General features: G+C 33.2%; 1 long non-coding RNA gene across 7 annotated transcripts; it reads left to right on the top strand.

Annotated features, from left to right (window-relative positions):
- Nucleotides 1-1,168: 1,168 nt before the first annotated feature.
- Nucleotides 1,169-25,303, top strand: LOC131806102 (uncharacterized). Of its 7 annotated transcripts, none has more exons than XR_009343968.1 (17): nucleotides 1,169-1,386; nucleotides 1,600-1,746; nucleotides 1,825-2,463; nucleotides 6,339-6,485; nucleotides 6,564-7,204; nucleotides 7,372-7,538; nucleotides 11,079-11,225; nucleotides 11,304-11,943; nucleotides 12,109-12,275; nucleotides 15,711-15,857; nucleotides 15,936-16,575; nucleotides 16,740-16,906; nucleotides 19,994-20,140; nucleotides 20,219-20,858; nucleotides 21,023-21,189; nucleotides 24,259-24,405; nucleotides 24,484-24,689. It is a non-coding gene; the product is annotated as an uncharacterized LOC131806102 (long non-coding RNA). The 7 variants fall into 7 exon arrangements; XR_009343966.1 differs by lacking the exon at nucleotides 1,169-1,386 and adding an exon at nucleotides 25,289-25,303 and having other exon boundaries at nucleotides 1,518-1,746; nucleotides 24,484-25,124; XR_009343961.1 differs by lacking the exon at nucleotides 1,169-1,386 and having other exon boundaries at nucleotides 1,516-1,746.
- Nucleotides 25,304-27,797: the final 2,494 nt, after the last annotated feature.

Below are 27,797 nucleotides of genomic sequence, written 5' to 3'. Positions count from 1 at the left end.
CATCAATCGCTAAATGAGATATCTGAGATTGTTAATAGAAGCCGATCTAAAGTTCAGTACATCATAAAACGGTACAAAACAGATGGATGTAGAAAATAAGTCAAAAAATGGCATATAATAAAATATTTACCATGAGTGATGAGAAGTATATTTTACGGCAGATCAAAGAGGATCCATTTTTCAAAGCACCGAAGCTCGCAAAAATTGCAAAAATTGCTGAGAATTATTGTGATTCAAAAAATATGCATTAAAGACTAAAAATACGAACCGGCATCGCGGACGGGACAGCTAGTATACATTATAACAACCAATGCTGTTACATCAAGAACTGTATTGAACTGCATAAGGCGAACATATGGGCCCAGGTTATACAGGCACTAAATGTAACGATCAGCAAACTCACTGCCGAAATATGTCAGAAGAATAAGGGACATAAATCTAGAATGAGCTATACTTTTAGCTGTAGGTATTCTAGTCGTAGAACTGAAGGTTTGTAAAAAATGCCCACACTTAAAGTAAACTTAAAGTACTTATTGCAGTTAGTTTAAAAATTAAATTGAACCAAATGCTAGTTTTTAATCTATCTTGTTTAGATTAAATGTTTATCAAAAATCGTGGGGTGCGGTAATATGAAATACATATCCAATGTTGACAATTGTTATACCCTCAACCATATGGTTATAGAGGGTATATAATTTGATACGTCCAAAACTTGCGGTATCGGTTTTAGACCCCAGGTCTCTTTGGACCGAATCCGTCCGTCCGTCTGGCTGGGATGGTGCGCACGATAACTCTTGAAAGGAGTATTCGATTTGGTCCAAACTTTGTACATCGAATTTTATTGTCAAACTTATATCGAGTTTGGAGATACCACCAACTTCACAGTTTGATCCTTTTGGCCAGCCGCAGTTTTCAGCATAATGCAGAGAACGACTTCTTACTTGGGTTAGCACAAAGTACCATGGGCAAAGTGATAAAAAAACGTCACTATCGAAATACACAAGAAGTTGTGTCCCATAATGACACGCGCAAAAATCACTACATACTTTGTTTTCGATAGCATACTACCTATCGTGTACAACTTCGAGTAGAAACAATTCGATAACGACTGCGGCATATGTCAGAACACTCCTTCTGGTACCTCCTCCACAACGGTTTAAATTTCGCACATCCCAATATTTTCGTAACACAAGATCTGGTGTGAAAATGGAATACAACGGTTTTAAATTTTGAATAATTTTATCTCTCATAAAATGTGAAATAAGCAATCCAATACAATATATTGACAACAACTTTTGGTACGTCCACCACAAAGGGGTCAAAATTTTGAGTAATTAGTCGTTAATCGCGGTTATACTAACCAGGCCTCTGACGCCACTTACTAAGGTAATTTTGTTGTTTAATAGAAAAAACAAATACACAAATAAAGATAAAACTTCTTAGAATTTAACTTAAGCAAGACCTGTTGTAAAGATAATATATATCGGACCACCCTCTCTGTATTTATGCATATTAATTATTCTTAATTTATATTACAATTACTCTCAATGAAGAAAAATTGAATTGAATATATTCTGATTTGTATTCTTCTCATTCTAGGGCTTGATCAATTTATACAACAATTGAGGGATACATGCACACATAAAGTGAAGGCGAATTCCGTGAAACAGGAATATGAAAAACAAGATGAACTTAAGCGTTCTGCACTACGTGCAGTGTGGGCACTGTCCAAAATACCAAAAGCAGGTATTTTAAATAAAATTAATTACTATTGATTCAGAGGATCAATTTTAATTCATTCTTATCTCCTCCAATTCTTTTTAGAAAAAAACCAGCAACTAACTGATTTTCTTAAATCAATCAACGATTCCCCAGAACTCAGTAAAATATATGAATACGTTCAGAAGGACTCTCTTTCAAATAATTTGGATTTTACGATGGATGAAAGCTAAATTAAAGTTGTGTATTACTTTTTTAGTAATGTAAAGTTATTTTTGGGTTTAAATAAATTAATAATTCAAAATAAATAATTAACCCATTTACTGTATAATAATTTAATAGAAAAGTTTAATGAATATAAACATAGCAGCCAGAGGAACCAGTACCCATTTTATGCGAATAATTCTAATAAAACATTTTTTATTCACACATTGTTTAATTTTTTTATTTTTCTTCTCGTTTGTAACACCTGTTCTCACCTCAATATGCAAGACGGATTCTGGTAAACAATTTAATACGCTAACTGGAACCAAACAAGGGAGAACAATTAATAAGACTCTGAACGAATAAAATGAAAAATAATATTTAAATGTTTGTAAAACATCAGCAGAACTTCTATATAGCCTGGGAAGGAAGCGATCAAATCAGCCACTAAGTCAACCAGCCAGCTATTTGTGAAGTCTACCAATCGAACTTCCAGCACATGTAGTTACACAGCTAAACTATAATATATTTAGAGTAGTTGTAAGTAGAGTTATAAGTAATATTGTAATCAATTGCCTACTCTTAGTATCTGCTATAGTTTTGTAAATGTGACTGAAGAATAAAATATTTTTTTTTAGGAAATTGATGATTATTCTTTTAAAAGAGACATTTTATTAAATTATGGTATTCAAAACATTTCAGTGGTCGTGAAATTTTACAATATAAATGTCAGAGGAATATGTAGAATTGTCGATGGGAGAGCAAATAAGAACACTTGTAGATTCGGCTATCCAAGCAGCTTCAGCTGTCAATCAATTGAAACCAACCCTATTGCCTTACAAGACATTGATGACTTAAGAAAAAACAGTGTGAGTGTTTATATCAGATACAAAGACTGTTTTCAAATCTGTCCTCTACATAAGCTTTTGCCCAAGAAGTAGAATCTGATAGGGAGATGTATTTTTCCCCGTCTTATTTCATCGGATCTCGCGAAGGTAAATTAACCACAAACGAAGAAAACCCCTAATTTCACTAGAAGTCGTAGGTTTTAACAGAAAATCACGCTCACACAGACCAGTTCAACCCATGGGCTTGGATTATTTAATCCGTTTTAGACAATCGTAAACATTTTGGAATCAGTACGGTGATGTTCCGTCTCCAAATGGTCAAACATCGGAGAGATCAAGTAGTAAGAACAAGATTTAAAACCCTTCTGGTTAATGAAGGAAGTTAATTTGACGTCGACGCGCTATAGTAGACTTTAGTAATAAAGAAATAAAAACTAAATCAAGAATCGAAACACTGACATTCACAAAATGTACAGATATTAATTTCACAAAAATCGATGACGTCGCAGTTAGAGAATAAGCTTACCCTTTATTTGTGGAAATAGTTCTATCAGATTTGGAAACTGTTCTTATTAGAGGAAGGGTTGCCCAAAAGAATATTTTAAGACGAAACGAACAACTTTACTTTTTTATTTCGGCTGTTGTCTAAGTTCCCTTTTAACAACTGTAGGAGTTACCACAGATATGCAAAGCACATTCATACGATAGAAACAACTCAAACAATTATTACTGGAAGACCTGGCCTGACCTGGGAATAACAATTTAAACAACAGGACATTACGAATGCTATAAACAGACAGATACCAAAAAACACAAAGAATCAGAAATAGGTTAATTAACGAACGAAAACGGCACGGTTAACTTATATGATCACTTACTTGCCGGAAATAGAATAATAATGAATGACACGGAGATATTAATATTGTTATTCACATTGCAAAGTAGGAGCAAAGTGTATTTACTAAGGTATAATTGATAATCATATGGTTTTTAACTTTTTTTTATTTTTGTCTGTAAAGTAAATTGTCAATTTCAATTTTAAAATTTAAATTTCATAATTTGTTTGAAGCAGTTTATTATCCAAATGTATTAACATGCACAAAGGTAAAACATCGTGTCCTTTAGGAATCAATTTTAGTGGAATTTATGATAAATTTCATTTTGAATTTTTTTCTATTGACTCGTGTACTTAACACAAGAATGGGACATTAAGAGTCTGTCTTATTTAGCTTCAGTACTTTCATGGCAATAGCCATTGTGGGCTACCTAAGTGGTGGACACATAAATCGGGTTGTTACGATTGATATGGCTTTGGTTGATCACATAAGTCCAATCCTTATAGTTATGTATATTGTGGTTCAATGTATCGATTCGGCAGCTGGTGCGTGTGTGCTTAAACTGCGGCAAGGCATACCACAATAGTGTGACCCAACTGTGTAGTCTCTTCAAAACACGCGAAAATACTTCGTCAATTTAAGGCCCTCTTCACGGCCTTGTTCTTTTTGGGATGTTTTGATATCTCGCAGGATAAGCACAGGTATAAGCACAACAAAAAAACATCGGCCAAGCTATCAACAAAAATCAGATACTTTTTAAAGAAAAGTTTTGTTATTATCTTCATATTTTCAGTTTCTATAAACATAATGTTGTTATTGTAAAATGTTAGTTGTAGTTCATGCATACACCATGAATAGGAGTAATGAACCCTATACAGTAGCTGCAAGCGAAACTCGTGCACTTAGCAGACAATATGGTTCTAGAACTAGAACTAGTCTTAGAACAAAAGTTTACTGTTTTTATTTATGTAACAAAATAATGGCATTTATATACATTTATACGGCAATCCTGTTTCGAACTGCGTCAAACTTCACGGGATTGTTGAAAAATATATTTGGGGAAGTCCTTAAAAGCTAATTAATTACAAATATCCACGTGTTGTGTAGTTTACTGACGTAAATATTAAACAAACCACTGCTGAAGTGAGAAATTTAGTAATTAAACATTACAAAAACCATCAATCGCTAAATGAGATATCTGAGATTGTTAATAGAAGCCGATCTAAAGTTCAGTACATCATAAAACGGTACAAAACAGATGGATGTAGAAAATAAGTCAAAAAATGGCATATAATAAAATATTTACCATGAGTGATGAGAAGTATATTTTACGGCAGATCAAAGAGGATCCATTTTTTAATGCACCGAAGCTCGCAAAAATTGCAAAAATTGCTGAGAATAAAAATACGAACCGGCATCGCGGACGGGACAGCTAGTATACATTATAACAACCAATGCTGTTACATCAAGAACTGTATTGAACTGCATAAGGCGAACATATGGGCCCAGGTTATACAGGCACTAAATGTAACGATCAGCAAACTCACTGCCGAAATATGTCAGAAGAATAAGGGACATAAATCTAGAATGAGCTATACTTTTAGATGTAGGTATTCTAGTCGTAGAACTGAAGGTTTGTAAAAAATGCCCACACTTAAAGTAAACTTAAAGTACTTATTGCAGTATAATTAGTTTAAAAATTAAATTGAACCAAATGCTAGTTTTTAATCTATCTTGTTTAGATTAAATGTTTATCAAAAATCGTGGGGTGCGGTAATATGAAATACATATCCAATGTTGACAATTGTTATACCCTCAACCATATGGCTATAGAGGGTATATAATTTGATACGTCCAAAACTTGCGGTATCGGTTTTAGACCCCAGGTCTCTTTGGACCGAATCCGTCCGTCCGTCTGGCTGGGATGATGCGCACGATAACTCTTGAAAGGAGTATTCGATTTGGTCCAAACTTTGTACATCGAATTTTATTGTCAAACTTATATCGAGTTTGGAGATACCACCAACTTCACAGTTTGATCCTTTTGGCCAGCCGCAGTTTTCAGCATAATGCAGAGAACGACTTCTTACTTGGGTTAGCACAAAGTACCATGGGCAAAGTGATAAAAAAAACAAGAAGTTGTGTCCCATAATGACACGCGCAAAAATCACTACATACTTTGTTTTCGATAGCATACTACCTATCGTGTACAACTTCGAGTAGAAACAATTCGATAACGACTGCGGCATATGTCGGAACACTCCTTCTGGTACCTCCTCCACAACGGTTTAAATTTCGCACATCCCAATATTTTCGTAACACAAGATCTGGTGTGAAAATGGAATACAACGGTTTTAAATTTTGAATAATTTTATCTCTCATAAAATGTGAAATAAGCAATCCAATACAATATATTGACAACAACTTTTGGTACGTCCACCACAAAGGGGTCAAAATTTTGAGTAACTAGTCGTTAATCGCGGTTATACTAACCAGGCCTCTGACGCCACATACTAAGGTAATTTTGTTGTTTAATAGAAAAAACAAATACACAAATAAAGATAAAACTTCTTAGAATTTAACTTAAGCAAGATCTGTTGTAAAGATAATATATATCGGACCACCCTCTCTGTATTTATGCATATTAATTATTCTTAATTTATATTACAATTACTCTCAATGAAGAAAAATTGAATTGAATATATTCTGATTTGTATTCTTCTCATTCTAGGGCTTGATCAATTTATACAACAATTGAGGGATACATGCACACATAAAGTGAAGGCGAATTCCGTGAAACAGGAATATGAAAAACAAGATGAACTTAAGCGTTCTGCACTACGTGCAGTGTGGGCACTGTCCAAAATACCAAAAGCAGGTATTTTAAATAAAATTAATTACTATTGATTCAGAGGATCAATTTTAATTCATTCTTATCTCCTCCAATTCTTTTTAGAAAAAAACCAGCAACTAACTGATTTTCTTAAATCAATCAACGATTCCCCAGAACTCAGTAAAATATATGAATACGTTCAGAAGGACTCTCTTTCAAATAATTTGGATTTTACGATGGATGAAAGCTAAATTAAAGTTGTGTATTACTTTTTTAGTAATGTAAAGTTATTTTTGGGTTTAAATAAATTAATAATTCAAAATAAATAATTAACCCATTTACTGTATAATAATTTAATAGAAAAGTTTAATGAATATAAACATAACAGCCAGAGGAACCAGTACCCATTTTATGCGAATAATTCTAATAAAACATTTTTTTATTCACACATTGTTTAATTTTTTTATTTTTCTTCTCGTTTGTAACACCTGTTCTCACCTCAATATGCCTGACGGATTCTGGTAAGCAATTTAATACGCTAACTGGCGCCAAACAAGGGAGAACAATTAATAAGACTCTGAATGAATAAAATGAAAAATAACATTTAAAATGTTTGTAAAACATCAGCAGAACATCTATATAGCCTGGGAAGGAAGCGATCAAATCAGCCACTAAGTCAACCAGCCAGCTATTTGTGAAGTCTACCAATCGAACTTCCAGCACATGTAGTTACACAGCTAAACTATAATATATTTAGAGTAGTTGTAAGTAGAGTTATAAGTAATATTGTAATCAATTGCCTACTCTTAGTATCTGCAATTATTTTGTAAATGTGACTGAAGAATAAATTATTTTTTTTTTTTTAGGAAATTGATGATTATTCTTTTAAAAAGAGACATTTTATTAAATTATGGTATTCAAAACATTTCAGTGGTCGTGAAATTTTACAATCTAAATGTCAGAGGAATATGTAGAATTGTCGATGGGAGAGCAAATAAGAACACTTGTAGATTCGGCTATCCAAGCAGCTTCAGCTGTCAATCAATTGAAACCAACCCTATTGCCTTACAAGACATTGATGACTTAAGAAAAAACAGTGTGAGTGTTTATATCAGATACAAAGACTGTTTTCAAATCTGTCCTCTACATAAGCTTTTGCCCAAGAAGTAGAATCTGATAGGGAGATGTATTTTTCCCCGTCTTATTTCATCGGATCTCGCGAAGGTAAATTAACCACAAACGAAGAAAACCCCTAATTTCACTAGAAGTCGTAGGTTTTAACAGAAAATCACGCTCACACAGACCAGTTCAACCCATGGGCTTGGATTATTTAATCCGTTTTAGACAATCGTAAACATTTTGGAATCAGTACGGTGATGTTCCGTCTCCAAATGGTCAAACATCGGAGAGATCAAGTAGTAAGAACAAGATTTAAAACCCTTCTGGTTAATGAAGGAAGTTAATTTGACGTCGCTACTATAGCGACTTTAGTAATAAAGAAATAAAAACTAAATCAAGAATCGAAACACTGACATTCACAAAATGTACAGATATTAATTTCACAAAAATCGATGACGTCGCAGTTAGAGAATAAGCTTACCCTTTATTTGTGGAAATAGTTCTATCAGATTTGGAAACTGTTCTTATTAGAGGAAGGGTTGCCCAAAAGAATATTTTAAGACGAAACGAACAACTTTACTTTTTTATTTCGGCTGTTGTCTAAGTTCCCATTTAACAACTGTAGGAGTTACCACAGATATGCAAAGCACATTCATACGATAGAAACAACTCAAACAATTATTACTGGAAGACCTGGCCTGACCTGGGAATAACAATTTAAACAACAGGACATTACGAATGCTATAAACAGACAGATACCAAAAAACACAAAGAATCAGAAATAGGTTAATTAACGAACGAAAACGGCACGGTTAACTTATATGATCACTTACTTGCCGGAAATAGAATAATAATGAATGACACGGAGATATTAATATTGTTATTCACATTGCAAAGTAGGAGCAAAGTGTATTTACTAAGGTATAATTGAAATCATATGGTTTTTAACTTTTTTTATTTTTGTCTGTAAAGTAAATTGTCAATTTCAATTTTAAAATTTAAATTTCATAATTTGTTTGAAGCAGTTTATTAGCCAAATGTATTAAAATGCACAAAGGTAAAACATCGTGTCCTTTAGGAATCAATTTTAGTGGAATTTATGATAAATTTCATTTTGAATTTTTTTCTATTGACTCGTGTACTTAACACAAGAATGGGACATTAAGAGTCTGTCTTATTTAGCTTCAGTACTTTCATGGCAATAGCCATTGTGGGCTACCTAAGTGGTGGACACATAAATCGGGTTGTTACGATTGATATGGCTTTGGTTGATCACATAAGTCCAATCCTTATAGTTATGTATATTGTGGTTCAATGTATCGATTCGGCAGCTGGTGCGTGTGTGCTTAAACTGCGGCAAGGCATACCACAATAGTGTGACCCAACTGTGTAGTCTCTTCAAAACACGCGAAAATACTTCGTCAATTTAAGGCCCTCTTCACGGCCTTGTTCTTTTTGGGATGTTTTGATATCTCGCAGGATAAGCACAGGTATAAGCACAACAAAAAAACATCGGCCAAGCTATCAACAAAAATCAGATACTTTTTAAAGAAAAGTTTTGTTATTATCTTCATATTTTCAGTTTCTATAAACATAATGTTGTTATTGTAAAATGTTAGTTGTAGTTCATGCATACACCATGAATAGGAGTAATGAACCCTATACAGTAGCTGCAAGCGAAACTCGTGCACTTAGCAGACAATATGGTTCTAGAACTAGAACTAGTCTTAGAACAAAAGTTTACTGTTTTTATTTATGTAACAAAATAATGGCATTTATATACATTTATACGGCAATCCTGTTTCGAACTGCGTCAAACTTCACGGGATTGTTGAAAAATATATTTGGGGAAGTCCTTAAAAGCTAATTAATTACAAATATCCACGTGTTGTGTAGTTTACTGACGTAAATATTAAACAAACCACTGCTGAAGTGAGAAATTTAGTAATTAAACATTACAAAAACCATCAATCGCTAAATGAGATATCTGAGATTGTTAATAGAAGCCGATCTAAAGTTCAGTACATCATAAAACGGTACAAAACAGATGGATGTAGAAAATAAGTCAAAAAATGGCATATAATAAAATATTTACCATGAGTGATGAGAAGTATATTTTACGGCAGATCAAAGAGGATCCATTTTTTAATGCACCGAAGCTCGCAAAAATTGCAAAAATTGCTGAGAATAAAAATACGAACCGGCATCGCGGACGGGACAGCTAGTATACATTATAACAACCAATGCTGTTACATCAAGAACTGTATTGAACTGCATAAGGCGAACATATGGGCCCAGGTTATACAGGCACTAAATGTAACGATCAGCAAACTCACTGCCGAAATATGTCAGAAGAATAAGGGACATAAATGTAGAATGAGCTATACTTTTAGATGTAGGTATTCTAGTCGTAGAACTGAAGGTTTGTAAAAAATGCCCACACTTAAAGTAAACTTAAAGTACTTATTGCAGTATAATTAGTTTAAAAATTAAATTGAACGAAATGCTAGTTTTTAATCTATCTTGTTTAGATTAAATGTTTATCAAAAATCGTGGGGTGCGGTAATATGAAATACATATCCAATGTTGACAATTGTTATACCCTCAACCATATGGCTATAGAGGGTATATAATTTGATACGTCCAAAACTTGCGGTATCGGTTTTAGACCCCAGGTCTCTTTGGACCGAATCCGTCCGTCCGTCTGGCTGGGATAGTGCGCACGATAACTCTTGAAAGGAGTATTCGATTTGGTCCAAACTTTGTACATCGAATTTTATTGTCAAACTTATATCGAGTTTGGAGATACCACCAACTTCACAGTTTGATCCTTTTGGCCAGCCGCAGTTTTCAGCATAATGCAGAGAACGACTTCTTACTTGGGTTAGCACAAAGTACCATGGGCAAAGTGATAAAAAAACAAGAAGTTGTGTCCCATAATGACACGCGCAAAAATCACTACATACTTTGTTTTCGATAGCATACTACCTATCGTGTACAACTTCGAGTAGAAACAATTCGATAACGACTGCGGCATATGTCGGAACACTCCTTCTGGTACCTCCTCCACAACGGTTTAAATTTCGCACATCCCAATATTTTCGTAACACAAGATCTGGTGTGAAAATGGAATACAACGGTTTTAAATTTTGAATAATTTTGTCTCTCATAAAATGTGAAATAAGCAATCCAATACAATATATTGACAACAACTTTTGGTACGTCCACCACAAAGGGGTCAAAATTTTGAGTAATTAGTCGTTAATCGCGGTTATACTAACCAGGCCTCTGACGCCACTTACTAAGGTAATTTTGTTGTTTAATAGAAAAAACAAATACACAAATAAGGATAAAACTTCTTAGAATTTAACTTAAGCAAGATCTGTTGTAAAGATAATATATATCGGACCACCCTCTCTGTATTTATGCATATTAATTATTCTTAATTTATATTACAATTACTCTCAATGAAGAAAAATTGAATTGAATATATTCTGATTTGTATTCTTCTCATTCTAGGGCTTGATCAATTTATACAACAATTGAGGGATACATGCACACATAAAGTGAAGGCGAATTCCGTGAAACAGGAATATGAAAAACAAGATGAACTTAAGCGTTCTGCACTACGTGCAGTGTGGGCACTGTCCAAAATACCAAAAGCAGGTATTTTAAATAAAATTAATTACTATTGATTCAGAGGATCAATTTTAATTCATTCTTATCTCCTCCAATTCTTTTTAGAAAAAAACCAGCAACTAACTGATTTTCTTAAATCAATCAACGATTCCCCAGAACTCAGTAAAATATATGAATACGTTCAGAAGGACTCTCTTTCAAATAATTTGGATTTTACGATGGATGAAAGCTAAATTAAAGTTGTGTATTACTTTTTTAGTAATGTAAAGTTATTTTTGGGTTTAAATAAATTAATAATTCAAAATAAATAATTAACCCATTTACTGTATAATAATTTAATAGAAAAGTTTAATGAATATAAACATAGCAGCCAGAGGAACCAGTACCCATTTTATGCGAATAATTCTAATAAAACATTTTTTATTCACACATTGTTTAATTTTTTTATTTTTCTTCTCGTTTGTAACACCTGTTCTCACCTCAATATGCCTGATGGATTCTGGTAAGCAATTTAATACGCTAACTGGCGCCAAACAAGGGAGAACAATTAATAAGACGCTGAATGAATAAAATGAAAAATAACATTTAAAATGTTTGTAAAACATCAGCAGAACATCTATATAGCCTGGGAAGGAAGCGATCAAATCAGCCACTAAGTCAACCAGCCAGCTATTTGTGAAGTCTACCAATCGAACTTCCAGCACATGTAGTTACACAGCTAAACTATAATATATTTAGAGTAGTTGTAAGTAGAGTTATAAGTAATATTGTAATCAATTGCCTACTCTTAGTATCTGCTATTATTTTGTAAATGTGACTGAAGAATAAAATATTTTTTTTTTTTAGGAAATTGATGATTATTCTTTTAAAAGAGACATTTTATTAAATTATGGTATTCAAAACATTTCAGTGGTCGTGAAATTTTACAATCTAAATGTCAGAGGAATATGTAGAATTGTCGATGGGAGAGCAAATAAGAACACTTGTAGATTCGGCTATCCAAGCAGCTTCAGCTGTCAATCAATTGAAACCAACCCTATTGCCTTACAAGACATTGATGACTTAAGAAAAAACAGTGTGAGTGTTTATATCAGATACAAAGACTGTTTTCAAATCTGTCCTCTACATAAGCTTTTGCCCAAGAAGTAGAATCTGATAGGGAGATGTATTTTTCCCCGTCTTATTTCATCGGATCTCGCGAAGGTAAATTACCCACAAACGAAGAAAACCCCTAATTTCACTAGAAGTCGTAGGTTTTAACAGAAAATCACGCTCACACAGACCAGTTCAACCCATGGGCTTGGATTATTTAATCCGTTTTAGACAATCGTAAACATTTTGGAATCAGTACGGTGATGTTCCGTCTCCAAATGGTCAAACATCGGAGATATCAAATAGTAAGAACAAGATTTAAAACCCTTCTGGTTAATGAAGGAAATTAATTTGATGTCGACGCGCTATAGTAGACTTTAGTAATAAAGAAATAAAAACTAAATCAAGAATCGAAACACTGACATTCACAAAATGTACAGATATTAATTTCACAAAAATCGATGACGTCACAGTTAGAGAATAAGCTTACCCCTTTATTTGTGGAAATAGTTCTATCAGATTTGGAAACTGTTCTTATTAGAGGGAGGGTTGCCCAAAAGAATATTTTAAGACGAAACGAACATCTTTACTTTTTTATTTCGGCTGTTGTCTAATTTTCCCTTTTAACAACTGTAGGAGTTACCACAGATATGCAAAGCACATTCATACGATAGAAACAACTCAAAAAATTATTACTGGAAGACCTGGCCTGACCTGGGAATAACAATTTAAACAACAGGACATCACGAATGCTATAAACAGACAGATACCAAAAAACACAAAGAATCAGAAATAGGTTAATTAACGAACGAAAATCATATGGTTTTTAACTTTTTTTATTTTTGTCTGTAAAGTAAATTGTCAATTTCAATTTTAAAATTTAAATTTCATAATTTGTTTGAAGCAGTTTATTATCCAAATGTATTAACATGCACAAAGGTAAAACATCGTGTCCTTTAGGAATCAATTTTAGTGGAATTTATGATAAATTTCATTTTGAATTTTTTTCTATTGACTCGTGTACTTAACACAAGAATGGGACATTAAGAGTCTGTCTTATTTAGCTTCAGTACTTTCATGGCAATAGCCATTGTGGGCTACCTAAGTGGTGGACACATAAATCGGGTTGTTACGATTGCTATGGCTTTGGTTGATCACATAAGTCCAATCCTTATAGTTATGTATATTGTGGTTCAATGTATCGATTCGGCAGCTGGTGCGTGTGTGCTTAAACTGCGGCAAGGCATACCACAATAGTGTGACCCAACTGTGTAGTCTCTTCAAAACACGCGAAAATACTTCGTCAATTTAAGGCCCTCTTCACGGCCTTGTTCTTTTTGGGATGTTTTGATATCTCGCAGGATAAGCACAGGTATAAGCACAACAAAAAAACATCGGCCAAGCTATCAACAAAAATCAGATACTTTTTAAAGAAAAGTTGTGTTATTATCTTCATATTTTCAGTTTCTATAAACATAATGTTGTTATTGTAAAATGTTAGTTGTAGTTCATGCATACACCTTGAATAGGAGTAATGAACCCTATACAGTAGCTGCAAGCGAAACTCGTGCACTTAACAGACAATATGGTTCTAGAACTAGAACTAGTCTTAGAACAAAAGTTTACTGTTTTTATTTATGTAACAAAATAATGGCATTTATATACATTTATACGGCAATCCTGTTTCGAACTGCGTTAAACTTCACGGGATTGTTGAAAAATATATTTGGGGAAGTCCTTAAAAGCTAATTAATTACAAATATCCACGTGTTGTGTAGTTTACTGACGTAAATATTAAACAAACCACTGCTGAAGTGAGAAATTCAGTAATTAAACATTACAAAAACCATCAATCGCTAAATGAGATATCTGAGATTGTTAATAGAAGCCGATCTAAAGTTCAGTACATCATAAAATGGTACAAAACAGATGGATGTAGAAAATAAGTCAAAAAATGGCATATAATAAAATATTTACCATGAGTGATGAGAAGTATATTTTACGGCAGATCAAAGAGGATCCATTTTTTAATGCACCGAAGCTCGCAAAAATTGCAAAAATTGCTGAGAATAAAAATACGAACCGGCATCGCGGACGGGACAGCTAGTATACATTATAACAACCAATGCTGTTACATCAAGAACTGTATTGAACTGCATAAGGCGAACATATGGGCCCAGGTTATACAGGCACTAAATGTAACGATCAGCAAACTCACTGCCGAAATATGTCAGAAGAATAAGGGACATAAATCTAGAATGAGCTATACTTTTAGATGTAGGTATTCTAGTCGTAGAACTGAAGGTTTGTAAAAAATGTCCACACTTAAAGTAAACTTAAAGTACTTATTGCAGTATAATTAGTTTAAAAATTAAATTGAACCAAATGCTAGTTTTTAATTTACCTTGTTTAGATTAAATGTTTATCAAAAATCGTGGGGTGCGGTAATATGAAATACATATCCAATGTTGACAATTGTTATACCCTCAACCATATGGTTATAGAGGGTATATAATTTGATACGTCCAAAACTTGCGGTATCGGTTTTAGACCCCAGGTCTCTTTGGACCGAATCCTTCCGTCCGTCTGGCTGGGATGGTGCGCACGATAACTCTTGAAAGGAGTATTCGATTTGGTCCAAACTTTGTACATCGAATTTTATTGTCAAACTTATATCGAGTTTGGAGATACCACCAACTTCACAGTTTGATCCTTTTGGCCAGCCGCAGTTTTCAGCATAATGCAGAGAACGACTTCTTACTTGGGTTAGCACAAAGTACCATGGGCAAAGTGATAAAAAAACGTCACTATCGAAATACACAAGAAGTTGTGTCCCATAATGACACGCGCAAAAATCACTACATACTTTGTTTTCGATAGCATACTACCTATCGTGTACAACTTCGAGTAGAAACAATTCGATAACGACTGCGGCATATGTCGGAACACTCCTTCTGGTACCTCCTCCACAACGGTTTAAATTTCGCACATCCCAATATTTTCGTAACACAAGATCTGGTGTGAAAATGGAATACAACGGTTTTAAATTTTGAATAATTTTATCTCTCATAAAATGTGAAATAAGCAATCCAATACAATATATTGGACAACAACTTTTGGTACGTCCACCACAAAGGGGTCAAAATTTTGAGTAATTAGTCGTTAATCGCGGTTATACTAACCAGGCCTCTGACGCCACTTACTAAGGTAATTTTGTTGTTTAATAGAAAAAACAAATACACAAATAAAGATAAAACTTCTTAGAATTTAACTTAAGCAAGATCTGTTGTAAAGATAATATATATCGGACCACCCTCACTGTATTTATGCATATTAATTATTCTTAATTTATATTACAATTACTCTCAATGAAGAAAAATTGAATTGAATATATTCTGATTTGTATTCTTCTCATTCTAGGGCTTGATCAATTTATACAACAATTGAGGGATACATGCACACATAAAGTGAAGGCGAATTCCGTGAAACAGGAATATGAAAAACAAGATGAACTTAAGCGTTCTGCACTACGTGCAGTGTGGGCACTGTCTAAAATACCAAAAGCAGGTATTTTAAATAAAATTAATTACTATTGATTCAGAGGATCAATTTTAATTCATTCTTATCTCCTCCAATTCTTTTTAGAAAAAAACCAGCAACTAACTGATTTTCTTAAATCAATCAACGATTCCCCAGAACTCAGTAAAATATATGAATACGTTCAGAAGGACTCTCTTTCAAATAATTTGGATTTTACGATGGATGAAAGCTAAATTAAAGTTGTGTATTACTTTTTTAGTAATGTAAAGTTATTTTTGGGTTTAAATAAATTAATAATTCAAAATAAATAATTAACCCATTTACTGTATAATAATTTAATAGAAAAGTTTAATGAATATAAACATAGCAGCTAGAGGAACCAGTACCCATTTTATGCGAATAATTCTAATAAAACATTTTTTATTCACACATTGTTTAATTTTTTTATTTTTCTTCTCGTTTGTAACACCTGTTCTCACCTCAATATGCCTGACGGATTCTGGTAAGCAATTTAATACGCTAACTGGCGCCAAACAAGGGAGAACAATTAATAAGACTCTGAATGAATAAAATGAAAAATAACATTTAAAATGTTTGTAAAACATCAGCAGAACATCTATATAGCCTGGGAAGGAAGCGATCAAATCAGCCACTAAGTCAACCAGCCAGCTATTTGTGAAGTCTACAAATCGAACTTCCAGCACATGTAGTTACACAGCTAAACTATAATATATTTAGAGTAGTTGTAAGTAGAGTTATAAGTAATATTGTAATCAATTGCCTACTCTTAGTATCTGCTATTATTTTGTAAATGTGACTGAAGAATAAAATATTTTTTTTTTTAGGAAATTGATGATTATTCTTTTAAAGGAGACATTTTATTAAATTATGGTATTCAAAACATTTCAGTGGTCGTGAAATTTTACAATCTAAATGTCAGAGGAATATGTAGAATTGTCGATGGGAGAGCAAATAAGAACACTTGTAGATTCGGCTATCCAAGCAGCTTCAGCTGTCAATCAATTGAAACCAACCCTATTGCCTTACAAGACATTGATGACTTAAGAAAAAACAGTGTGAGTGTTTATATCAGATACAAAGACTGTTTTCAAATCTGTCCTCTACATAAGCTTTTGCCCAAGAAGTAGAATCTGATAGGGAGAGGTATTTTTCCCCGTCTTATTTCATCGGATCTCGCGAAGATAAATTAACCACAAACGAAGAAAACCCCTAATTTTACTAGAAGTCGTAGGTTTTAACAGAAAATCACGCTCACACAGACCAGTTCAACCCATGGGCTTGGATTATTCAATCCGTTTTAGACAATCGTAAACATTTTGGAATCAGTACGGTGATGTTCCGTCTCCAAATGGTCAAACATCGGAGAGATCAAATAGTAAGAACAAGATTTAAAACCCTTCTGGTTAATGAAGGAAGTTAATTTGACGTCGACGCGCTATAGTAGACTTTAGTAATAAAGAAATAAAAACTAAATCAAGAATCGAAACACTGACATTCATAAAATGTACAGATATTAATTTCACAAAAATCGATGACGTCGCAGTTAGAGAATAAGCTTACCCCTTTATTTGTGGAAATAGTTCTATCAGATTTGGAAACTGTTCTTATTAGAGGAGGGTTGCCCAAAAGAAATATAAAAATATTTCATGTATTTCATATAGTTCAAGAACCGCTGGTCTGATTTTAACGATTCAGATAAATTCGGAATTGTCTCTTGGCAGAAAAGGATAAGATTTAAAAAATCTCGAAGAAATGTTAAATTTGAACATTTTTATTTTGACTTTTGAAATTGTAAATTGTAGTGTTTTATTTTACATGATATTTTTTCCATTTTGAAGTGGTATTTTCATATGTACATTTTGTAATGTTTTTTTTTTTTTGTGAATTCTAATACAACGGACAAAACTGTTATTTATAGCTTTTATGTATTTATTGGGTAAATGTTACTATACGAATATTATTTCAGAAGAGGATAAAGTATAAACAAAAAAAAAAAAATATATTTTATAGTGTACGAACGGTTTTTTTTTTCAATTTGATGAACTTTATGTAATCGACTCGATTTTTGAGAAATAAAATCGCAGGCGGGTTACATTGATATCATCAAATATGGTGTGGCGAAACTGAATAGATGATGTCGAAATAATTAAACGCGGTCACACTAATCTCAAAGAATAATTACTTTTTCAAAATCGCTAAAAAATCAAAAATCAAAGTTATACATTCTTTATTGTTTTGAAATTGTTTTGAATAATATCAAAAATGAAAAGAGTGCGAAATACGATGTAAATGGCGATCTTTCATGTCTAAAATTGACATCTAACTTTCCACTCCAGGGCCTACCATCGTGCTTCAGCTGGAAGATGCGAAGACATTTTAACAAACAAAAATGACCGACAAAGCGTTATGGGGCTCATTTCAAAACGAGTACCTACTTCTTTCGTATGACAATAATCTGTCCAATGAGAACTCAAATGCAAAATTCATTAAGACTGCAATCAGTGAAATACCAAATATAAAGGGTGCAAAATAGTAGAACGAATTGGCATCTTTGTTTCTAAGGTGGTAGAAAATCTTTTCGCATACAATTTTCAATTTTCGGAGTAGGGTCCATCTTGGTCTTGACCACATTCATCAATTGATATGACTTAAAAATTGTATTTAGGTTATGCTGGGGTGGGTGGCCATTACCTTTTATAAAAATTTTGACTTAAAGTCTGATCTGAGAATTATTGTGATTCAAAAAATATGCATTAAAGACTAAAAATACGAACCGGCATCGCGGACGGGACAGCTAGTATACATTATAACAACCAATGCAGTTACATCAAGAACTGTATTGAACTACATAAGGCGAACATATGGGCCCAGGTTATACAGCCACTAAAGGTAACGATCAGCAAACTCACTGCCGAAATATGTCAGAAGAATAAGGGACATAAATCTAGAATGAGCTATACTTTTAGATGTAGGTATTCTAGTCGTAGAACTGAAGGTTTGTGAAAAATGCCCACACTTAAAGTAAACTTAAAGTACTTATTGCAGTATAATTAGTTTAAAAATCAAATTGAACAAAATGCTAGTTTTTAATCTACCTTGTTTAGATTAAATGTTTATCAAAAATCGGTGCGGTAAAATGAAATACATATCCAATGTTGACAATTGTTATACCCTCAACCATATGGCTATAGAGGGTATATAATTTGATACGTCCAAAACTTGCGGTATCGGTTTTAGACCCCAGGTTTCTTTGGACCGAATCCCTTTCAGGGCATTTGGGGTCGATCTAGGGAAAACCGTCCGTCTGTCTGGCTGGGATCGTACGCACGATAACCCTTGAAAGGAGTATTCGATTTGGTCCAAACTTTGTACATCGAATTTTATTGTCAAACTTATATCGAGTTTGGAGATACCACCAACTTCACAGTTTGAGCCTTTTCGCCAGCCGCAGTTTTCAGCATAATGCAGAGAACGACTTCTTACTTGGGTTAGCACAAAGTACCATGGGCAAAGTGATAAAAAAACGTCACTATCGAAATACACAAGAAGTTGTGTCCCATAATGACACGCGCAAAAATCACTACATACTTTGTTTTCGATAGCATACTACCTATCGTGTACAACTTCGAGTAGAAACAATTCGATAACGACTGCGGCATATGTCAGAACACTCCTTCTGGTACCTCCTCCACAACGGTTTAAATTTCGCACATCCCAATATTTTCGTAACACAAGATCTGGTGTGAAAATGGAATACAACGGTTTTAAATTTTGAATAATTTTATCTCTCATAAAATGTGAAATAAGCAATCCAATACAATATATTGGACAACAACTTTTGGTACGTCCACCACAAAGGGGTCAAAATTTTGAGTAATTAGTCGTTAATCGCGGTTATACTAACCAGGCCTCTGACGCCACTTACTAAGGTAATTTTGTTGTTTAATAGAAAAAACAAATACACAAATAAAGATAAAACTTCTTAGAATTTAACTTAAGCAAGATCTGTTGTAAAGATAATATATATCGGACCACCCTCACTGTATTTATGCATATTAATTATTCTTAATTTATATTACAATTACTCTCAATGAAGAAAAATTGAATTGAATATATTCTGATTTGTATTCTTCTCATTCTAGGGCTTGATCAATTTATACAACAATTGAGGGATACATGCACACATAAAGTGAAGGCGAATTCCGTGAAACAGGAATATGAAAAACAAGATGAACTTAAGCGTTCTGCACTACGTGCAGTGTGGGCACTGTCTAAAATACCAAAAGCAGGTATTTTAAATAAAATTAATTACTATTGATTCAGAGGATCAATTTTAATTCATTCTTATCTCCTCCAATTCTTTTTAGAAAAAAACCAGCAACTAACTGATTTTCTTAAATCAATCAACGATTCCCCAGAACTCAGTAAAATATATGAATACGTTCAGAAGGACTCTCTTTCAAATAATTTGGATTTTACGATGGATGAAAGCTAAATTAAAGTTGTGTATTACTTTTTTAGTAATGTAAAGTTATTTTTGGGTTTAAATAAATTAATAATTCAAAATAAATAATTAACCCATTTACTGTATAATAATTTAATAGAAAAGTTTAATGAATATAAACATAGCAGCTAGAGGAACCAGTACCCATTTTATGCGAATAATTCTAATAAAACATTTTTTATTCACACATTGTTTAATTTTTTTATTTTTCTTCTCGTTTGTAACACCTGTTCTCACCTCAATATGCCTGACGGATTCTGGTAAGCAATTTAATACGCTAACTGGCGCCAAACAAGGGAGAACAATTAATAAGACTCTGAATGAATAAAATGAAAAATAACATTTAAAATGTTTGTAAAACATCAGCAGAACATCTATATAGCCTGGGAAGGAAGCGATCAAATCAGCCACTAAGTCAACCAGCCAGCTATTTGTGAAGTCTACAAATCGAACTTCCAGCACATGTAGTTACACAGCTAAACTATAATATATTTAGAGTAGTTGTAAGTAGAGTTATAAGTAATATTGTAATCAATTGCCTACTCTTAGTATCTGCTATTATTTTGTAAATGTGACTGAAGAATAAAATATTTTTTTTTTTAGGAAATTGATGATTATTCTTTTAAAAGAGACATTTTATTAAATTATGGTATTCAAAACATTTCAGTGGTCGTGAAATTTTACAATCTAAATGTCAGAGGAATATGTAGAATTGTCGATGGGAGAGCAAATAAGAACACTTGTAGATTCGGCTATCCAAGCAGCTTCAGCTGTCAATCAATTGAAACCAACCCTATTGCCTTACAAGACATTGATGACTTAAGAAAAAACAGTGTGAGTGTTTATATCAGATACAAAGACTGTTTTCAAATCTGTCCTCTACATAAGCTTTTGCCCAAGAAGTAGAATCTGATAGGGAGAGGTATTTTTCCCCGTCTTATCTCATCGGATCTCGCGAAGATAAATTAACCACAAACGAAGAAAACCCCTAATTTTACTAGAAGTCGTAGGTTTTAACAGAAAATCACGCTCACACAGACCAGTTCAACCCATGGGCTTGGATTATTCAATCCGTTTTAGACAATCGTAAACATTTTGGAATCAGTACGGTGATGTTCCGTCTCCAAATGGTCAAACATCGGAGAGATCAAATAGTAAGAACAAGATTTAAAACCCTTCTGGTTAATGAAGGAAGTTAATTTGACGTCGACGCGCTATAGTAGACTTTAGTAATAAAGAAATAAAAACTAAATCAAGAATCGAAACACTGACATTCATAAAATGTACAGATATTAATTTCACAAAAATCGATGACGTCGCAGTTAGAGAATAAGCTTACCCCTTTATTTGTGGAAATAGTTCTATCAGATTTGGAAACTGTTCTTATTAGAGGAGGGTTGCCCAAAAGAAATATAAAAATATTTCATGTATTTCATATAGTTCAAGAACCGCTGGTCTGATTTTAACGATTCAGATAAATTCGGAATTGTCTCTTGGCAGAAAAGGATAAGATTTAAAAAATCTCGAAGAAATGTTAAATTTGAACATTTTTATTTTGACTTTTGAAATTGTAAATTGTAGTGTTTTATTTTACATGATATTTTTTCCATTTTGAAGTGGTATTTTCATATGTACATTTTGTAATGTTTTTTTTTTTTTGTGAATTCTAATACAACGGACAAAACTGTTATTTATAGCTTTTATGTATTTATTGGGTAAATGTTACTATACGAATATTATTTCAGAAGAGGATAAAGTATAAACAAAAAAAAAAAAATATATTTTATAGTGTACGAACGGTTTTTTTTTTTCAATTTGATGAACTTTATGTAATCGACTCGATTTTTGAGAAATAAAATCGCAGGCGGGTTACATTGATATCATCAAATATGGTGTGGCGAAACTGAATAGATGATGTCGAAATAATTAAACGCGGTCACACTAATCTCAAAGAATAATTACTTTTTCAAAATCGCTAAAAAATCAAAAATCAAAGTTATACATTCTTTATTGTTTTGAAATTGTTTTGAATAATATCAAAAATGAAAAGAGTGCGAAATACGATGTAAATGGCGATCTTTCATGTCTAAAATTGACATCTAACTTTCCACTCCAGGGCCTACCATCGTGCTTCAGCTGGAAGATGCGAAGACATTTTAACAAACAAAAATGACCGACAAAGCGTTATGGGGCTCATTTCAAAACGAGTACCTACTTCTTTCGTATGACAATAATCTGTCCAATGAGAACTCAAATGCAAAATTCATTAAGACTGCAATCAGTGAAATACCAAATATAAAGGGTGCAAAATAGTAGAACGAATTGGCATCTTTGTTTCTAAGGTGGTAGAAAATCTTTTCGCATACAATTTTCAATTTTCGGAGTAGGGTCCATCTTGGTCTTGACCACATTCATCAATTGATATGACTTAAAAATTGTATTTAGGTTATGCTGGGGTGGGTGGCCATTACCTTTTATAAAAATTTTGACTTAAAGTCTGATCTGAGAATTATTGTGATTCAAAAAATATGCATTAAAGACTAAAAATACGAACCGGCATCGCGGACGGGACAGCTAGTATACATTATAACAACCAATGCAGTTACATCAAGAACTGTATTGAACTACATAAGGCGAACATATGGGCCCAGGTTATACAGCCACTAAAGGTAACGATCAGCAAACTCACTGCCGAAATATGTCAGAAGAATAAGGGACATAAATCTAGAATGAGCTATACTTTTAGATGTAGGTATTCTAGTCGTAGAACTGAAGGTTTGTGAAAAATGCCCACACTTAAAGTAAACTTAAAGTACTTATTGCAGTATAATTAGTTTAAAAATCAAATTGAACAAAATGCTAGTTTTTAATCTACCTTGTTTAGATTAAATGTTTATCAAAAATCGGTGCGGTAAAATGAAATACATATCCAATGTTGACAATTGTTATACCCTCAACCATATGGCTATAGAGGGTATATAATTTGATACGTCCAAAACTTGCGGTATCGGTTTTAGACCCCAGGTTTCTTTGGACCGAATCCCTTTCAGGGCATTTGGGGTCGATCTAGGGAAAACCGTCCGTCTGTCTGGCTGGGATCGTACGCACGATAACCCTTGAAAGGAGTATTCGATTTGGTCCAAACTTTGTACATCGAATTTTATTGTCAAACTTATATCGAGTTTGGAGATACCACCAACTTCACAGTTTGAGCCTTTTCGCCAGCCGCAGTTTTCAGCATAATGCAGAGAACGACTTCTTACTTGGGTTAGCACAAAGTACCATGGGCAAAGTGATAAAAAAACAAGAAGTTGTGTCCCATAATGACACGCGCAAAAATCACTACATACTTTGTTTTCGATAGCATACTACCTATCGTGTACAACTTCGAGTAGAAACAATTCGATAACGACTGCGGCATATGTCGGAACACTCCTTCTGGTACCTCCTCCACAACGGTTTAAATTTCGCACATCCCAATATTTTCGTAACACAAGATCTGGTGTGAAAATGGAATACAACGGTTTTAAATTTTGAATAATTTTATCTCTCATAAAATGTGAAATAAGCAATCCAATACAATATATTGACAACAACTTTTGGTACGTCCACCACAAAGGGGTCAAAATTTTGAGTAATTAGTCGTTAATCGCGGTTATACTAACCAGGCCTCTGACGCCACTTACTAAGGTAATTTTGTTGTTTAATAGAAAAAACAAATACACAAATAAAGATAAAACTTCTTAGAATTTAACTTAAGCAAGATCTGTTGTAAAGATAATATATATCGGACCACCCTCTCTGTATTTATGCATATTAATTATTCTTAATTTATATTACAATTACTCTCATTGAAGAAAAATTGAATTGAATATATTCTGATTTGTATTCTTCTCATTCTAGGGCTTGATCAATTTATACAACAATTGAGGGATACATGCACACATAAAGTGAAGGCGAATTCCGTGAAACAGGAATATGAAAAACAAGATGAACTTAAGCGTTCTGCACTACGTGCAGTGTGGGCACTGTCCAAAATACCAAAAGCAGGTATTTTAAATAAAATTAATTACTATTGATTCAGAGGATCAATTTTAATTCATTCTTATCTCCTCCAATTCTTTTTAGAAAAAAACCAGCAACTAACTGATTTTCTTAAATCAATCAACGATTCCCCAGAACTCAGTAAAATATATGAATACGTTCAGAAGGACTCTCTTTCAAATAATTTGGATTTTACGATGGATGAAAGCTAAATTAAAGTTGTGTATTACTTTTTTAGTAATGTAAAGTTATTTTTGGGTTTAAATAAATTAATAATTCAAAATAAATAATTAACCCATTTACTGTATAATAATTTAATAGAAAAGTTTAATGAATATAAACATAACAGCCAGAGGAACCAGTACCCATTTTATGCGAATAATTCTAATAAAACATTTTTTTATTCACACATTGTTTAATTTTTTTATTTTTCTTCTCGTTTGTAACACCTGTTCTCACCTCAATATGCCTGACGGATTCTGGTAAGCAATTTAATACGCTAACTGGCGCCAAACAAGGGAGAACAATTAATAAGACTCTGAATGAATAAAATGAAAAATAACATTTAAAATGTTTGTAAAACATCAGCAGAACATCTATATAGCCTGGGAAGGAAGCGATCAAATCAGCCACTAAGTCAACCAGCCAGCTATTTGTGAAGTCTACCAATCGAACTTCCAGCACATGTAGTTACACAGCTAAACTATAATATATTTAGAGTAGTTGTAAGTAGAGTTATAAGTAATATTGTAATCAATTGCCGACTCTTAGTATCTGCTATTATTTTGTAAATGTGACTGAAGAATAAAATATTTTTTTTTTTAGGAAATTGATGATTATTCTTTTAAAAGAGACATTTTATTAAATTATGGTATTCAAAACATTTCAGTGGTCGTGAAATTTTACAATCTAAATGTCAGAGGAATATGTAGAATTGTCGATGGGAGAGCAAATAAGAACACTTGTAGATTCGGCTATTCAAGCAGCTTCAGCTGTCAATCAATTGAAACCAACCCTATTGCCTTACAAGAAATTGATGACTTAAGAAAAAACAGTGTGAGTGTTTATATCAGATACAAAGACTGTTTTCAAATCTGTCCTCTACATAAGCTTTTGCCCAAGAAGTAGAATCTGATAGGGAGAGGTATTTTTCCCCGTCTTTTTTCATCGGATCTCGCGAAGGTAAATTAACCACAAACGAAGAAAACCCCTAATTTCACTAGAAGTCGAAGGTTTTAACAGAAAATCACGCTCACACAGACCAGTTCAACCCATGGGCTTGGACTATTCAATCCGTTTTAGACAATCGTAAACATTTTGGAATCAGTACGGTGATGTTCCGTCTCCAAATGGTCAAACATCGGAGAGATCAAATAGTAAGAACAAGATTTAAAACCCTTCTGGTTAATGAAGGAAATTAATTTGACGTCGACGCGCTATAGTAGACTTTAGTAATAAAGAAATAAAAACTAAATCAAGAATCGAAACACTGACATTCACAAAATGTACAGATATTAATTTCACAAAAATCGATGACGTCACAGTTAGAGAATAAGCTTACCCCTTTATTTGTGGAAATAGTTCTATCAGATTTGGAAACTGTTCTTATTAGAGGGAGGGTTGCCCAAAAGAATATTTTAAGACGAAACGAACAACTTTACTTTTTTATTTCGGCTGTTGTCTAAGTTCCCTTTTAACAACTGTAGGAGTTACCACAGATATGCAAAGCACATTCATACGATAGAAACAACTCAAAAAATTATTACTGGAAGACCTGGCCTGACCTGGGAATAACAATTTAAACAGCAGGACATCACGAATGCTATAAACAGACAGATACCAAAAAACACAAAGAATCAGAAATAGGTTAATTAACGAACGAAAACGGCACGGTTAACTTATATGATCACTTACTTGCCGGAAATAGAATAATAATGAATGACACGGAGATATTAATATTGTTATTCACATTGCAAAGTAGGAGCAAAGTGTATTTACTAAGGTATAATTGATAATCATATGGTTTTTAACTTTTTTTATTTTTGTCTGTAAAGTAAATTGTCAATTTCAATTTTAAAATTTAAATTTCATAATTTATTTGAAGCAGTTTATTATCCAAATGTATTAACATGCAAAAAGGTAAAACATCGTGTCCTTTAGTAATCAATTTTAGTGGAATTTATGATAAATTTCATTTTGAAATTTTTTCTATTGACTCGTGTACTTAACACAAGAATGGGACATTAAGAGTCTGTCTTATTTAGCTTCAATACTTTCATGGCAATAGCCATTGTGGGCTACCTAAGTGGTGGACACATAAATCGGGTTGTTACGATTGCTATGGCTTTGGTTGATCACATAAGTCCAATCCTTATAGTTATGTATATTGTGGTTCAATGTATCGATTCGGCAGCTGGTGCGTGTGTGCTTAAACTGCGGCAAGGCATACCACAATAGTGTGACCCAACTGTGTAGTCTCTTCAAAACACGCGAAAATACTTCGTCAATTTAAGGCCCTCTTCACGGCCTTGTTCTTTTTGGGATGTTTTGATATCTCGCAGGATAAGCACAGGTATAAGCACAACAAAAAAACATCGGCCAAGCTATCAACAAAAATCAGATACTTTTTAAAGAAAAGTTTTGTTATTATCTTCATATTTTCAGTTTCTATAAACATAATGTTGTTATTGTAAAATGTTAGTTGTAGTTCATGCATACACCTTGAATAGGAGTAATGAACCCTATACAGTAGCTGCAAGCGAAACTCGTGCACTTAGCAGACAATATGGTTCTAGAACTAGAACTAGTCTTAGAACAAAAGTTTACTGTTTTTATTTATGTAACAAAATAATGGCATTTATATACATTTATACGGCAATCCTGTTTCGAACTGCGTCAAACTTCGCGGGATTGTTGAAAAATATATTTGGGGAAGTCCTTAAAAGCTAATTAATTACAAATATCCACGTGTTGTGTAGTTTACTGACGTAAATATTAAACAAACCACTGCTGAAGTGAGAAATTTAGTAATTAAACATTACAAAAACCATCAATCGCTAAATGAGATATCTGAGATTTTTAATAGAAGCCGATATAAAGTTCAGTACATCATAAAACGGTACAAAACAGATGGATGTAGAAAATAAGTCAAAAAATGGCATATAATAAAATATTTACCATGAGTGATGAGAAGTATATTTTACGGCAGATCAAAGAGGATCCATTTTTCAATGCACAGAAGCTCGCAAAAATTGCTGAGAATTATTGTGATTCAAAAAATATGCATTAAAGACTAAAAATACGAACCGGCATCGCGGACGGGACAGCTAGTATACATTATAACAACCAATGCTGTTACATCAAGAACTGTATTGAACTGCATAAGGCGAACATATGGG

Source organism: Musca domestica, unplaced genomic scaffold (assembly GCF_030504385.1).
Source record: "Musca domestica strain aabys unplaced genomic scaffold, Musca_domestica.polishedcontigs.V.1.1 11, whole genome shotgun sequence".
Taxonomy (NCBI): Eukaryota; Metazoa; Arthropoda; class Insecta; order Diptera; family Muscidae; genus Musca; species Musca domestica.
The sequence above is the reverse complement of the archived record's forward strand: the minus strand, read 5'-3'. Positions and strand labels throughout refer to the sequence as shown.